Source organism: Peromyscus maniculatus, chromosome 6 (assembly GCF_049852395.1).
Source record: "Peromyscus maniculatus bairdii isolate BWxNUB_F1_BW_parent chromosome 6, HU_Pman_BW_mat_3.1, whole genome shotgun sequence".
Lineage (NCBI taxonomy): Eukaryota > Metazoa > Chordata > Mammalia > Rodentia > Cricetidae > Peromyscus > Peromyscus maniculatus.
In genome coordinates, this window is record NC_134857.1 from 11,399,084 (window position 1) to 11,413,138 (window position 14,055).

Genomic DNA, 14,055 nt, shown 5'->3' on the forward strand with positions numbered 1-14,055 from the left:
CAAGAGTTGGGAATGCTGAATCCTTTGCACGGCTCCAGGAACCTGACCTGACGAAAACAGACAGGCAGACAGAAAGACAGACATGGAGAAATAGCTGGGGTCACATGGACTAAACTCTTGGTGGAGAAGTCTTAGCACCCCAGAAGCTCAGCATGTTTATTATACAGAGCTGCACAGGATTCTCGGGCTCTTTCATGCAGCTGAACAAGGAGGCAGGTAATTATACACAGATGAACGAGGGGGCGGATTATTATACACAGATGAACGAGGGGGTGGGTTATTATACACAGATGAACAAGGAGGCGGGTTATTATACACAGATACACAAGGAGGAATGTTATTATACACAGATATACAAGGAGGAATGTTATCATACACAGATATACAAGGAGGCAAGTTATTATATGCAGATAAGCAAAGGGGCAGGGCTCATGGTATACAGCTTGATCAGGGGTTTAGTCAATCTTGGTAGGAGCAGTGTCTGTAGGGGAGCAGCTTCAGGCCATAAATATCCACGAGGAGAAAGCTACAGTGGACATTCTGTTTACACTACTGACAAGCCATTCCTCCACAGGTCTGATGATAAAGCCCTTGACAGAGCTGGGCCCTGTACTCGTTCTCTCGGGATTTTGTTCACCCAGGGCTCCCGACAGGTGAGAGCATAGCCCAGCTTCCCTGTAGGTAAGATAGGGCAGCTCTGAGGCATGCGCTTATACTGGGGGTAGCTGGTTCCTCCGGGAGATTAGGTACCAGCAGTGACAGCCCCCTTTCATTCTTCTCTCATCCCTTATTAGTCCCCGCCAGACAAGCCGTGTGTATTGAGTCCTTGTCTCAGGGTCCTTCTTGGAGAACACAAGAGACAGAATAGCCAAGCTCCTGAGATGCTCTACTGGTTTGGATTGGCCTGCTTTAGGAAGTCAGCTGGAGAAGCCGCAGGGGAAGGTGCTGAGGGAAGAGGGGATGAGTATTAGGATCACCATGAGTGAGGATGAAGACGCGTGCCCAGGGTTTCTTGATTGCGCAGGAACGCCTTCAAAGTGTTTGGTACTAGGTCCAGATTGCCTCCTCCTACACACAAAACTAAGCCAGCATTTTCTAGAACGTGCATGCAGACACCTTTTGAAGGTCAAATAATCTGAAGAGTGGTAAGAATTTTTAAGAATTTATTTTTATTTATGTGTATGTGTTTGTATTTGTGTGAATGTGTGCCATGTAAGTGCAGGTACGTGCAAGGGGCCAGGAGAGGGCATCAGATCCCCTGGAGATAGAATGATAGATAGTTATGATTAGCCAGATGTGGTGCTGGGAACCAAACTTGGATCCTCTGCAAGAGAAGCAAGTGCTCTTAACTGCCATGCATTCTCTCCAGTCCCATCAAAGCAAGAACTTTTGCATCTAGATATTTGTCAAACAGTTGAGTGTGTGTGTGTGTGTGTGTGTGTGTGTGTATAAAACAAGTCAAGATCTTGTTAAGTAAATTATGACAAATGTATCTACTAAATGGAATAGTATGTGTGCTTTAAATGCACATTTCATAAACATGAAAAACATGAATAATACAGGCACATCAAAGATATTTTAAAAATCCGCCCATGGGAGTAAGGGTCTGCCTCTATACACTGCTGTTCACAGTCCTAAATTCCTGCAGGAGTGGTGAAGTCTAAAGAGAAGCCTGGAAGGGGTAGAATTGCAGGGTGGGTGTTCAAGCATGCTGAAAGGAACAATGAAACCTGTACACACATCTCAGTCTGAGGAAACACAACAGAACAAAGGAGCTGCTCTCCGCCCTCACTCTGCCCTCCCACTTCCTGCCACCCCGTCTGTCTGCACCCTGCCTGCAATAAAGCAACATCAGGATGTCCACCACTGTGTGCACCACACTAAAGGCCGTGCACATGGGTTACAGTGTTCCACACATGCTCTGGGAAAGACCTCAAAATCCCTCTGTAGTGGTTCGGAAGTAAATATTCCCCATAGCAAGTGGCACTAATAAGAGGTGTGGCCTTGTTGGAGGAAGTGTGTCACTTTGGGGGTGGGCTTTGAGGTCTCATGCTCAAGCTATGCCCAGGGACACAGTTCACTTCCTGTTGCCTGTGGGTCAAGATGTAGGACTCTCAGCTACTTCTCTTGCACCATGTCTGCCTGCACACTGCCATGTTCCACCACGGCAATAGTGGACTAAAGCTCTGAAACTGCAAGCCACACCAGTTAAATGTTTTCTGTTATAAGAGTTGCCATGGTCATGGTGTCTCTTCACAGCAATAGAACACTAAGACACTCCTCTGCCTTTTCTTTTTCAAATATAGAAACAATGCAACCTGCCTGTGATCCTTCAGGTATCAGGTAGAACTAAATTCCTATTGCTAAATTCAGGGCCTGGGGCACAAAATTGCCCCATTGTGTGCGGTGGAGAAGTGATTATACATCTGAGACAGTACTAGGGGAGGGCACAACTGCAGGAAGAAAGCCTCTCTAACCCATGCTGTGCCAGCTCCTGGTGTGGCCGCCTGCAAGGTGCCCCTGTTCTCGGCTTGTTTAATTATGTATTGATGCAAAGGTAGACTTGCCACCGAATGTGGAACAAAGGCTTGGCCTTTCCTCACATTCAAGTCAGTCCTCAGCTAGAACAACACACAAGCCCCAAACAGGAATTCCAGCTGCGCGAGGCACCTTGCTGTGTGCCTAGCACATTCTAGGCCTGAGAAGCTTTGAACCGGGTGAGTGGGCTGGTTTCCATATCCAGCTCTTAGCTATTTCCATTACGGGGAGTTACTCAAGGACTGAATGTTCCCTTTGAACCAGGAAATGAGTGTGTGTTCCCACATAGACCCTTGGTCTAGTGTATGGGGTGTAAAAAGAAGAACATCCTAAGAATTATTCTTCATGTTATTATATCTGCATATCTCCTAGCACATTATTATGCAGAATACTAATGATATGACAAAAAAATTATCAATAATAACTTGAGACATGAAGTCAGCATTCGAATTGCATAGAATTTCTCTGGTGCACGTTGGGGCATGCCCTGGCCTCCTTCCACTGGCCTTAAGGAGCTCTCTCCATCACAAAATGACCTGTAATCTCCTCTGGGTCTAATTCTCCTCAGACTATAATTCTAAAGCTTTAAGGTTCAATTAAAATCAAATTGACAATGCATTTTAGGTTTAATGGCTAGATCATCCACTTATGCTAAGAGTGTTAATACTTCTACGTGCTGTGGACTACACGGCTTGGCTCTAGAATCCCAGAAACCAACTAGGGCCACGAGGGAAGGAAGGAAGAACAGACACATAGACACATACACAGAAAAGCTGGGGCCAGGTGAGCTGTGCATACTCTATGGAGTGTACCTACTATGCCACGTGCTGGAACCCGAGCACGTTTACTATGCACAGAACGGGGGTGTGTTGGCTAGTCTTGGTAGAAGGTCTCAGCGGGGTTGTCTGTCTCAGGCTGTGATCATCTAGGATGAGGAAGCTGAGATGCTGGGGTTTGCACACACTGGTAAATCATTTATAAACACTCAGACCAGAGGAAAGCTTTGCCATCCCTCTGAGTGTCACCCTGGGAAAGGCTTTGCCACTCCTGTGGGGCTGAGGCATTGAGGTTGTTGACATGGCTGTGCCCATGTCAAACAGAACACATTCACTCAGGACCACCCAGTCTTCGCACATTCATTCAAGGTTTCCTCTGCTCCCTACATCTAGTAGAGATTATTTTAAGTTTTAATTTTTGGAGATGGTGTCTCATGTAGTGAAGGCTGACCATGGATTTCTAATCCTGTTGCCTCTGCCTCCCAAGTGCGAGAATTACAGGTGTGTACCATCACACTTGGCAAAACCTATTAGTAATATATATATATGTCACTGGAATTGATCACAGGTCATGTGAAAGGAAAGTATTCTACTACCCAGCTATATCCTCAGCCTCTAGAAGATTTTCTTAGTTTTATTTCCTGAGCAGAGCTTAGACTTTATACTGAAATTACTTACTTCAACAATTACTATCTATCGTATGTCAGGCTCTGTGATGGGCACCAAATATTAATATACATTCAAAGAGCTGAGTGAGGAGAAAAACCTGTTGGCTTATCAGGAAAATTAATGAGCGTCCTAACAGTGGACTCCTAGAAGCCGTGGGGAACACTCGGGAAATGTGGAAGATGCCTGGAAAAGGAATGTCCAAATAAGGGGCAATGGGGATGGCTTTGTCTTTTTCTTCCTTTCTGGAGAATAAATAGGGGAAGATCCTTCTAGAAAAGTGAGGAAACACTGAAAGGATGTTTGGGAAACTTCAAAGCATTAAGTGGCATTAGCACACAAAAAGCAAAGGGAGCAGCGGGGGTGGGGGGCTAAGAGAACCCCAGAGTCCGTCCGACTGCTGTCCGTTGATATCAAGACATCACCTCTTCTAAAGCGCAGTGAGAGAGGGACCATCAGCCCGTTTCTAATACAATGTTTAATTAATTCTTTGAGAAGTTTTGCCTGCATACAATGCGTTTGATCGAATCCACGCCTCACTCCTCCCCCTAACTTGTCACACCTCCCAGGGTCACAAGCTCTTTTCTCTTTTTTGTAATCCACCGAACGCATCTGGTGCTGCCCATCACACGTGGGTGCCCGGTCATCACTGGAGCATGCTTGGCCTATGAGGGGTCGCACCCTTAAAGAAAACCTCCTCTCCACCCCCAGCGGCCATCAGTCGCTCCCCAGCCAGGGCTGAGGCTCCTATAGACACTGTTTTTATAGACAAGAGTGAGACACGGGGGTCCCGTGACCTGCTGACCTAGCAGGTGCATGAACTGAGGTATAATCCTGCTGAAACAGGGGTCTCATCAACGCTGCCCCTTTGTTTCTGTTTAGAAGATGGTGTTAGAACCCCTGGATTTGCAGATGGTTGAGAGCCACCATGTGGCTTCCAGGAATTGAACCTGGCTCCTTCGGGAGTGTGCCCAGTGCTCTTAACCACGGAGCCATCTCTCCAGTCCAGCATTTACGTTTATAACCCAGAACTTTCTGGGTTGTGTCCCCAGCAGGTATCTGACAACATATCTGCTTTAAATCTAAATATTCTCATCTACAAGGCCAGCAAAGAGAGCTGCTATAGGAATGTGGCAGTTTGATGTCACCGTTCCTCTCTGATCTACATCGGAAGGAGTACACATCAACCATTATTTCCCCCAGACTCAGTGGTCTGCATTCAGAAGACTTCTAGGGCTAACTTTGAGCCCCAGGAAGTAACTGGCTAGTCACACTACAGCCCCATCAACACCTGGATACGTCCTGCAGGTGCTTCATGGGGTCTGGCCTAAAGAGGGAGTTTTGAGGAAGCTGTTCATTTGGAATTTTAGTATGTTTATTTTAAAGGATGCTTCTGGAGGACTGGAAAGCTCTTATTGGTTGTAGAGGACCAGAGTTAGGTTCCTGGGTATGTGACACAGTCTTCTGACTTCTGTGGACACACGGACAAACATGCACTCACACACACACACACACACACACACACACACACACACACACACACACACATGAATGCATGCGCACATGCATGCAGGCACATACATAAATGTGTCTTTAAAATAAAGATACATCAATCATCTTAACTTCCTCTGACCTTTTGTTCTTCCAGTACCACTGTATGTTGGGGAGAGCCAGCCTGGTAGAATGGAAACCTCCTTAAGGTTTAAACTTGCAATCCAAGAGCCTGAGTTGGGTCACTCAGGACAATGTGGGAGCTTGAGCAAGAATCCATCTCTTTTGAATGACTGATCCGTGCAGCAGAGCAGTTCAAAGGACAGACTCGGGTTAGACTTCAGAACTTAAATTCCACCTTTGCTGTTTGCTCCCATGGGTGAGATGCTTCGGTTTTCCTCTCTCTGCATAAGGGGATTAAAGGTGATCGCAACCGCTGTCCGGCTGTGGGGTAGACTCTTGGTGATGCTGTTGCCTTTGAGTGGCTCATACTGCTGGAAGTAACCCTCATCCATAGTCCTGGAAGTAACCCTCATCAATAGTCCTGGAAGTAATCCCTCATCCATAGTCCTGGAAGTAATCCCTCATCCATAGTCCTGGGAGTAACCCCTCATCCATAGTCCTGGAAGTAACCCTCATCCATAATCCTGGAAGTAACCCCTCATCAATAGTCCTGGAAGTAATCCTCATCAATAGTCCTGGAAGTAACCCTCATCAATAGTCCTGGTAGTAACCCCTCATCAATAGTCCTGGAAGTAATCCCTCATCAACAGTCCTGGAAGTAATCCCTCATCCATAGTCCTGGAAGTAATCCTCATCCATAGTCCTGGGAGTAATCCCTCATCCATAGTCCTGGAAGTAACCCCTCATCAACAGTCCTGGAAGTAATCCCTCATCCATAGTCCTGGAAGTAATCCCTCATCCAGTCCTGGAAGTAACCCCACATCCATAGTTCTGGAAATAACCCCACATCCATAATCCTGGAAGTAACCCCTCATCAATAGTCCTGGAAGTAACCCCACATCCATAGTTCTGGAAGTAACCCCAATAAACTCACTGATCCATCAGTTTGGACTCTGTTGATATTGATCCCTATCTAAGTTGAGTAGACATTACCTCTTTCCAGCAATAGTGTCACACAGCACTGGCATGGACTTCTGTACAATATCATATGCTGGAGTGCACTGTGCCATCATACAGACCTGCAGGAGGCAGGCCTCCACTCCAGCCTTGCTTGGCACAGCCCATGTGGTAGGTAGTGTCCTCTGTGCTATGGGTGCTGTAAAGAAAACAGAGTGAGCAACTCATCGTGAGCAAGCCAGTAAGCAGCGCTCCTGCAAGGCCTCTGTTTCAGTTCCTGCCTCCTTGAGTTTCTGCCCTGAGTTCCCTGGATGATTGACTGTAAGTTATATGATGAAATAAACCCTTTCCTCCCCAGATTGCTTCAGGGCATGGTGTTTATCACAGCAATAGAAACACTAACTAAGACACCTTGAAAATCTTGTGATTAGTTCTGGCTATGCCAATTTTGTAATGGGAAGGTCTTTCTGAAATAACTGAATGGTTAGAAAGTATCTGGATTATGCAAATAAAAAGCAGGCACTGGGGAGTATTTCCACAGTAGAGCATGTACTTAGCATGTCTAAGGTCCTGGGTTCAACTCCTAATAACAAAGTCAGTCAACAAAAATAGAAATCAAAATACTATTTCATAAGTTTAGGAGTTAGGATGTAGACAATGATCTGTACTGTTCCTGTTTAGTTTTCTGTGATAAAACACTGACAAGAAGCAATTTAGGGAGGAAAATTTTCATTTGGCTTACAAGTTGCAGTCTACCATTGAGGGAGGCCAAGGCAGGAACTGAAGCAGAGACCATGGAGGAACACTGCTTACTGGCTTGCTCAGCTACCTTTCGTACACATTCAAGCCTACTTGTCCTGTGTATGTGTGTGTGTGTGTGTGTGTGTGTGTGTGTGTGTGTGTGTGTGTGTGTGTGTGTGTGTACCAGGCATCTACCTGGGCTGGGCCCTCCTGCATCAATCAGCAATTCATAAAATGTCCCCAAATACGTGGTCATAGGCCAACCTGAGTAATTCTTCCGCTGAGGTTACTCCTTTCAACGGCCGTCAGAACTCTTGTTTCTTCCACATAGTAAGTTGGGTTATGAGAGGCACAGGAATACAGAGTGAGCACTGACCTACCATGACAAGAATCCCAAGACTGCTTGCTGCCTACGGAGCTCTGGGCTCCTCACCTCTCTAATAAACTACACTGTCCTCATCTTTGAGATGAAACACTAACATGTATATCCAGTTGTTGAATAGTGTCCAGCTACTGAATGGCTTAGAAGAAGATTAACTACTGGGTTCCATGTTTGGGAGGTGGTAAGTCCTCAAAATGATGCTTAGTACTAAAAATAATGTTGCTTTGACCAAACAAATTCCAGATGGTTCCATAACTTGTAACCATTTTCCACCTCCTGAAAATCCTCAGCCAGTCCATGAAGATCAACTGCCTGGAAGAAGAGCACGGGATGACTCTCTATCAAGCATTCACTGAGCAGGGCCTGTGTGCATGCACATGGGAAGACAGGCATGAGGATGGACTCCTGCCTTGCTTGGCTCAGAACTGGAGCAGTGAACTAAGCTGACACAGGTAACTGCCAGGCACATGCTCCCTCGCTGATAACAGTTGCCTAGCAACAATTTGGAGCCATAACAGAGTGACCAGGAACACAGAGCTCAATTCTCTCAAGCAGAATTTCTTGTTAAACTTTATTTTACTTATAATAGGGGGACTGGAATGTCCCACATGTCACAGTGAATGCGTGGAGGTCAAAGGACAACGTTTGGGAGTTAATCCCCTCCTCCCATTGTGGTTTCCTGGAACTGAACTTGGAGTCTCAGGCTTGCACGTTTACCTGCTGAGCCATCTCACTGGCCCTCAAACAGAATATCTTGCACAGTATGTAGTGCCTTCCAGGCCAGACTGAGCTACTAGACCCTGTCTCACAAAAACAGGGGCTGGGGGTAGACTTCAGGGGCCGAACATTTGTCTGCCGTGCTTAAGGACCTAAGTCTGGAAGAATAACAAAAACAAAAGTCAATGCAAACGTGAAGGCACAGTGACACACGTGTCTGGGATGTGCGAGACCCTGGCATTACACCTGTCTGGGATGTGTGAGACCCTGGCGTTACACCTGTCCGGGGTGTGCGAGACCCTGGTGTTACACCAGTCTGGGGTGTGGGAGACCCTGGCGTTACACCCGTCTGGGATGTGCGAGACCCTGGTGTTACATCAGTCTGGGATGTGCGAGACCTTGGCGTTACACCCGTCTGGGGTGTGGGAGACCCTGGTGTTACACCTATCTGGGATGTTTGAGACCCCTGGCATTACACCCGTCTGGGGTGTTGCGAGACCCTGGTGTTACACCTGTCTGGGATGTGGGAGACCCTGGTGTTACACCTGTCTGGGGTGTGGGAGACCCTGGCGTTACACAGAAGTCTTTGGACTTGTGTCAGCCTGCTGACTGCCTTGTGGACTGGTATACTCGTCAGAACATGCAGTGTGAGTAACAGTTGAACAGGGGGCTAGAGTCCGGGCACCAGACAGTCTGGATCTGCCGGATGCAGCATCTGGTGGTTAAGAAGGCCATGAGTGAAGAGGGAGGGCTTAGTACCAAGAAGGAATCCCAGGAAAACAATCTCAAGGGCAAAAGCAAAGCCAGTATTCTTGGTTTTGGTAATTCATCTGTTCATTTTAAAAAAAAAAATCTCTGACTTTCCTATCAGGCATAGCAGCACACGGGTGTAAATCTAGCCAGGCATGGTGGCACATGCATATAATTCTAGCCAGGCATGGTGGCACACACATGTGATTCTAGCACCCAGAGTGTTGTGGTCTGGAGACAAGCCTGGAGGAACCCTGCTCACCGGCTTGCTCCCTCTGGCTTGCTCAGCTGCCTTTCTTTCCCAGCCCGAGACCATTGGCTCCCTCTTGGGAAAGATGTGCCAGGGACACAGTCTGGGGCTCCTACATCAGTTTGCAAATACATAAAAATGAGAATGATTCTGTCTCCAAACCAACCAGCCAAAAATCTGTGTGACTCAGGGGCTGAGGACATAGTTCAGTCAGTAAAGTACTTGCTTTGCAAGCACAAGGGGACTGAGTTCGATCCCCAGAAGCTACATGAAAAGTCAGTCAGCTCTGGCGGCACATGCTTGTAATCCGTGGGGAGGAGGCAGAGACAGGCAGACTCCTGGGGTTGCCGGCCAGCCAATCTCACCTTCTCGGCAAGTTCCAGGCCAGTAAGAGAACTTGTCCCCAAAGCAACAAACAAGTAACAACAAAAAACAGGGGAAAAAAGGTAACGGGCCAGCCAGTGAGATGGCTCAGTGGGTAGAGAGGTGCCTTGCACCTGCCAGCAAGCTGGCACCCTGAGTTCATCTCTGGGGTTTAGATGAAGAGAACTGACTCCGAAACTATCCACTAACCTCACACACACACTGTGGTAGGCATAGCCCCCAAATAAAAACAATAAATGTAACAATTTTTTAAAAAGTGGACCATGCCTGAGGAACAGAGTCTGAGGCAGACTTCATGCATACACACGCAGGAACTCTCTCTCTCTCTCTCTCTCTCTCTCTCTCTCTCTCTCTCTCTGTGTGTGTGTGTCTTTCTGTCTTGCCTTCATTTCTCTTCAGGTGAAGAAGCGATCTTTGGTCATCACAGCATATATGATCCAGCCTTAGGTGACCCAGTGGTACAGCACATACAGTGTCTGATAGAGAAGTCTGGGCATCATCAAACCTCATTCAGGCACTGATCCAGCTGCCATGTACTCACCGCATGAACAAGCCTGTTATGCTACTTAGCCTTCAACACTCAGATCCTCATTTATAATTGGGAAACAAAACATTTCACGGCTTGGTTGTAGGGGTTACTGTGGAATGACCTGTGGAACATCCACAGGTTCTTTCTCCACATGTGGTAGCTCCTCACAGTTGCTAAAAGCTGCCTGTCTCAGCTCCAGAGGAACTCCCACTTCTGGGGAGGGAAGGGAGGCTGGGCAGTTTGAACAGCCTTGCCTCCACACAGCCCCCATTCTAAGGGTTTAGGGTAGAGTTGGGCACTGTCGCTGGGCCTTAGGGAACGTGGCAGGTGTCCCTGCTTCCTACAGCTACACCTTGGGAACATCCAGGGGTGAGGAGCTGGAAAGTGAACCTTGTCACGCACTCCCATCTCATGCAGAGCTCTAGAATCATCTTGGCTGACCTCTTGGCCTATTGGCTTTGCATTTTAGATGCATAGCCCCTGGCTGCTGGCAGAAAATTCAAGGTGCTCAGAGCAGCGGTGTACTCTGTCATGATGACCTCCTCTGTCCTTCTGGTCCTACCTGGCCACAGTGGAAATCTTGGTACCACACTGGACCCCAGTTTCAAGTTCATTTTATACTAGCCGACTTCCTGGTTTGCTATTGTCTCTCTGTTGAATGAAACAAAAAGGAGAATGCTCACATACGCCATGTCTAAAGGATGCTGTTATAAAATGAAACTCCTTTAAATACTTTAGGACCAAATAAACAAACCAACATCAAACAAACACCCACACCAGTAAAAGCTAAATAGAAAAGAAAGGAAAAAAAAGAAAGCCAAATCCAGGTTGGGTAGTAGGCTGTGGTCAGCTCTGCAACTGATTAGAAATGCTAAGAAATAAAGTGCAGAAGAGTGTACCTGGAGTGGCTGACTTCTCTGGTGAGGACTGATAATGAGCCCTTCCTAGCCTGGGGTAAAAGGCAGCAAGCTAGAGTCTGGATTCCACTGATCAACAGACCTCAGGCTGGGAGCTGTACCACTCACGCGTATGCACCCCTATGCTAGTCTGTTAAAGAACGCGTTCTCTGTGTCTCAGTTACCTTTTCCCATGTTGGTAGACTAGTCTATCTCAGAACAAGACACTGTGACAGTCTGAATGTAAGTGGCCCCCATAAGCTCATAGGTAGTGGTACTATTAGGTGTGGCCTCCTTGGAGTGGGTATGGCCTTGTTGGAGGAAGTGTGTCACTGTTGAGGCAGGCTTTGAGGTCTCATATATGCTCAAGCCATGCCCAGTGCCTCAGTTCATTTCCTGTTGCCTTTGGATCAAGATGTAGAACTCTCAGCCTCTCTCCAGCACCATATCTGCCTGCACTCTGCCATGCTCCCCACCCTAATGATAGTGGACTAAACCTCTGAACTGTAAGGCAGCCCCAATTAAATGTTTTCTTTTATAGGAGTTGCCATGGTCATGGTGTCTCTTCACAGCAATAGAAACCCTAACTAAGATAGACACCTAGGTAGTAGCTCTGCTAGGTAGTAGCTTTTGGTAATCTATGGTGACAGACAAATTATTTAGTTTTCTAACCTCAGTTCTCCCATCTGTAAAGAAACACATTCCAAAGGGTTGTTCCTGAGCCGGAGAGATGGATCAGTCCCAGTTCAGTGCTTGCTTCGCTAGCGTGAGGACCTCAGTTTGGATCCCTATCAGCCCTTCACTTGCCGTGGTGTCTGGGACACTCTATTTGTGTTACACTTAATGCAAAGAACCAGGCAAAGCAGAACATACCCATAATTCCTGCAGTGAGGAGGGAGAGATGGAGGGATCCCTGCATCTCACCTGACCAACTAGTCTAGTCCAATTGGTAAGCTCAGGGTTCAGTGAGAGAATCTGTGTCAAGACATAAGTGGAGAGCAACTGTACTATGTGGGCTAGTTTTGTATATTTATACTCGACACAGCCAAGAGTCATTTTGGAAGAGGAAACCTCAATTACAAAAATACCCCTTCCCTCCAGACTGACCCGTGGGCCAAGCCTGTGTTACATTTTCTTGATTGTTGATTGGTGTGGGTGTGTCCACCCCACAAGGGTGGTGGCACCTCCTGGCTGGTGGTCCTGGCTGGTATAATAAAGCAGAATAAGCAAGCCATAAGGAGCAAGTCAGTAAGCAGCACTCCTCTGTGGCCTCTGCATCAGCTCCCAGGTTCTACCTCGAGTTCCCGCCCTGATTTCCCTGGATGATGGACTGTCTACAAGCTGTAAGCTGAAACAAACCATTTCCTCCCAAGTTGCTGTTGGTCCTGGTATTTTATCACAGCAACAGAAGAGTAACTAAGACAACACCAAAGACGAACCTCTGGCCTCTGTTCTCCGCATGCGCAAAGCGCCTGTACACACTCCCCTCCCCGCGCACACACAAGTGTACAAAACCACAAAGTTTTCTTGAGTACTAAGTGTAACACAAATAGAGTGCCTCAGACACCAAAGCAGGTGAATGCTCAGTAAATTAATCCCCTCCCACCTCTCTCCCAGAGAATCCAGTAAGATAGCCCGGGCTCCATCTGTTGATATAGATGGTGCCCATTTTGGTTGATTTGAAGACTTGGTTTTGCAGTTTTAATATCTTGCAGTTGGTGGTATCAGTGCTCATGCATATGCAAATGTATTGTTATTCTAGAAAGACCGGTTGGTCTTCCTGATCCTGTAAGAATATGAGGAGGGGATGGGATTCTTGTTTGTGAATGGAAACTTTTCAGTAACTTCTTATAAGATAAAAACTATATTCTAGTAATCAAAACTTTCATAAAAGATCAGAGACAACTGTGGAGTCTTTCAGAGGCCGCAGAAGATCCAGCAGTGACCTAGAAGATCCTGAGATAGCAAGTGAAAAGACACAGGCATTTTTGGACAACTCAGTAGAAAAATTATTCTCAGGAGCCAGCCTCTAAAGGTAAAGAATGTTCAGAATATCCTAGGGAATTCGTTTTCCTTTGGCCCCATGTACAGAAATGATATATGATAAGCCTATGTTGTTTAAGAGAGCTCCTTTGTTCCATGTACAACAAAAAGCCAAGTGATAAGAATATTCTGTCAAAACACAGTTGGGAATTTTCTTTCAGTCTTAGTGGTACGTAAAACAGTGGTCCGGCTTATCGTTAATGCCATTGTAGAGTCAATGAACCATGACGAAATGCTTCTTGGTTTGTTACAACAAGTAATAAAACAGTGTGTGTGTGTGTAACCCCCGATACAGTAATCACAAAGCACATGCTAGTTGAATCTCATTTTAAATTGGAGCTTACAGGCTCTTTGAGTTAAAGGTGACTCCGCTGTCCTGACTTGGGATGGCTGTATTCTCTGACAGTTAACTTTGCCCCTAGGGTATGCTGAGGGACTTCCCAGATACTGTATCATGTACAAGGTGAAGCAGAGCCTAGATCATCTCAGTCAGTCATAGTGACGGTATTGATGACCTGACTCTAGGGCTCAGCCCAACACACATCTCCAGGGATGCCTATTGAGCCTGCATCAGATGTCCAGCTTTGGAACACCCAGGATGCACAGTGGAAGGTAACAGATGTGTGAAGAGAGAAAGTAGAGAGAGGCAGAGAGAGAGAGAGAGAGAGAGAGAGAGAGAGAGAGAGAGAGAGAGAGAGAGAGAGAGAGAGAAGCAGGAAGGAAGATGGGAACCCAAGAATGCCTGTTCCAAACGACATTTGGGCTGTAGTGAGTGACGGTCTTCATTTTCCACACTGTAAGCTTTGGACAAG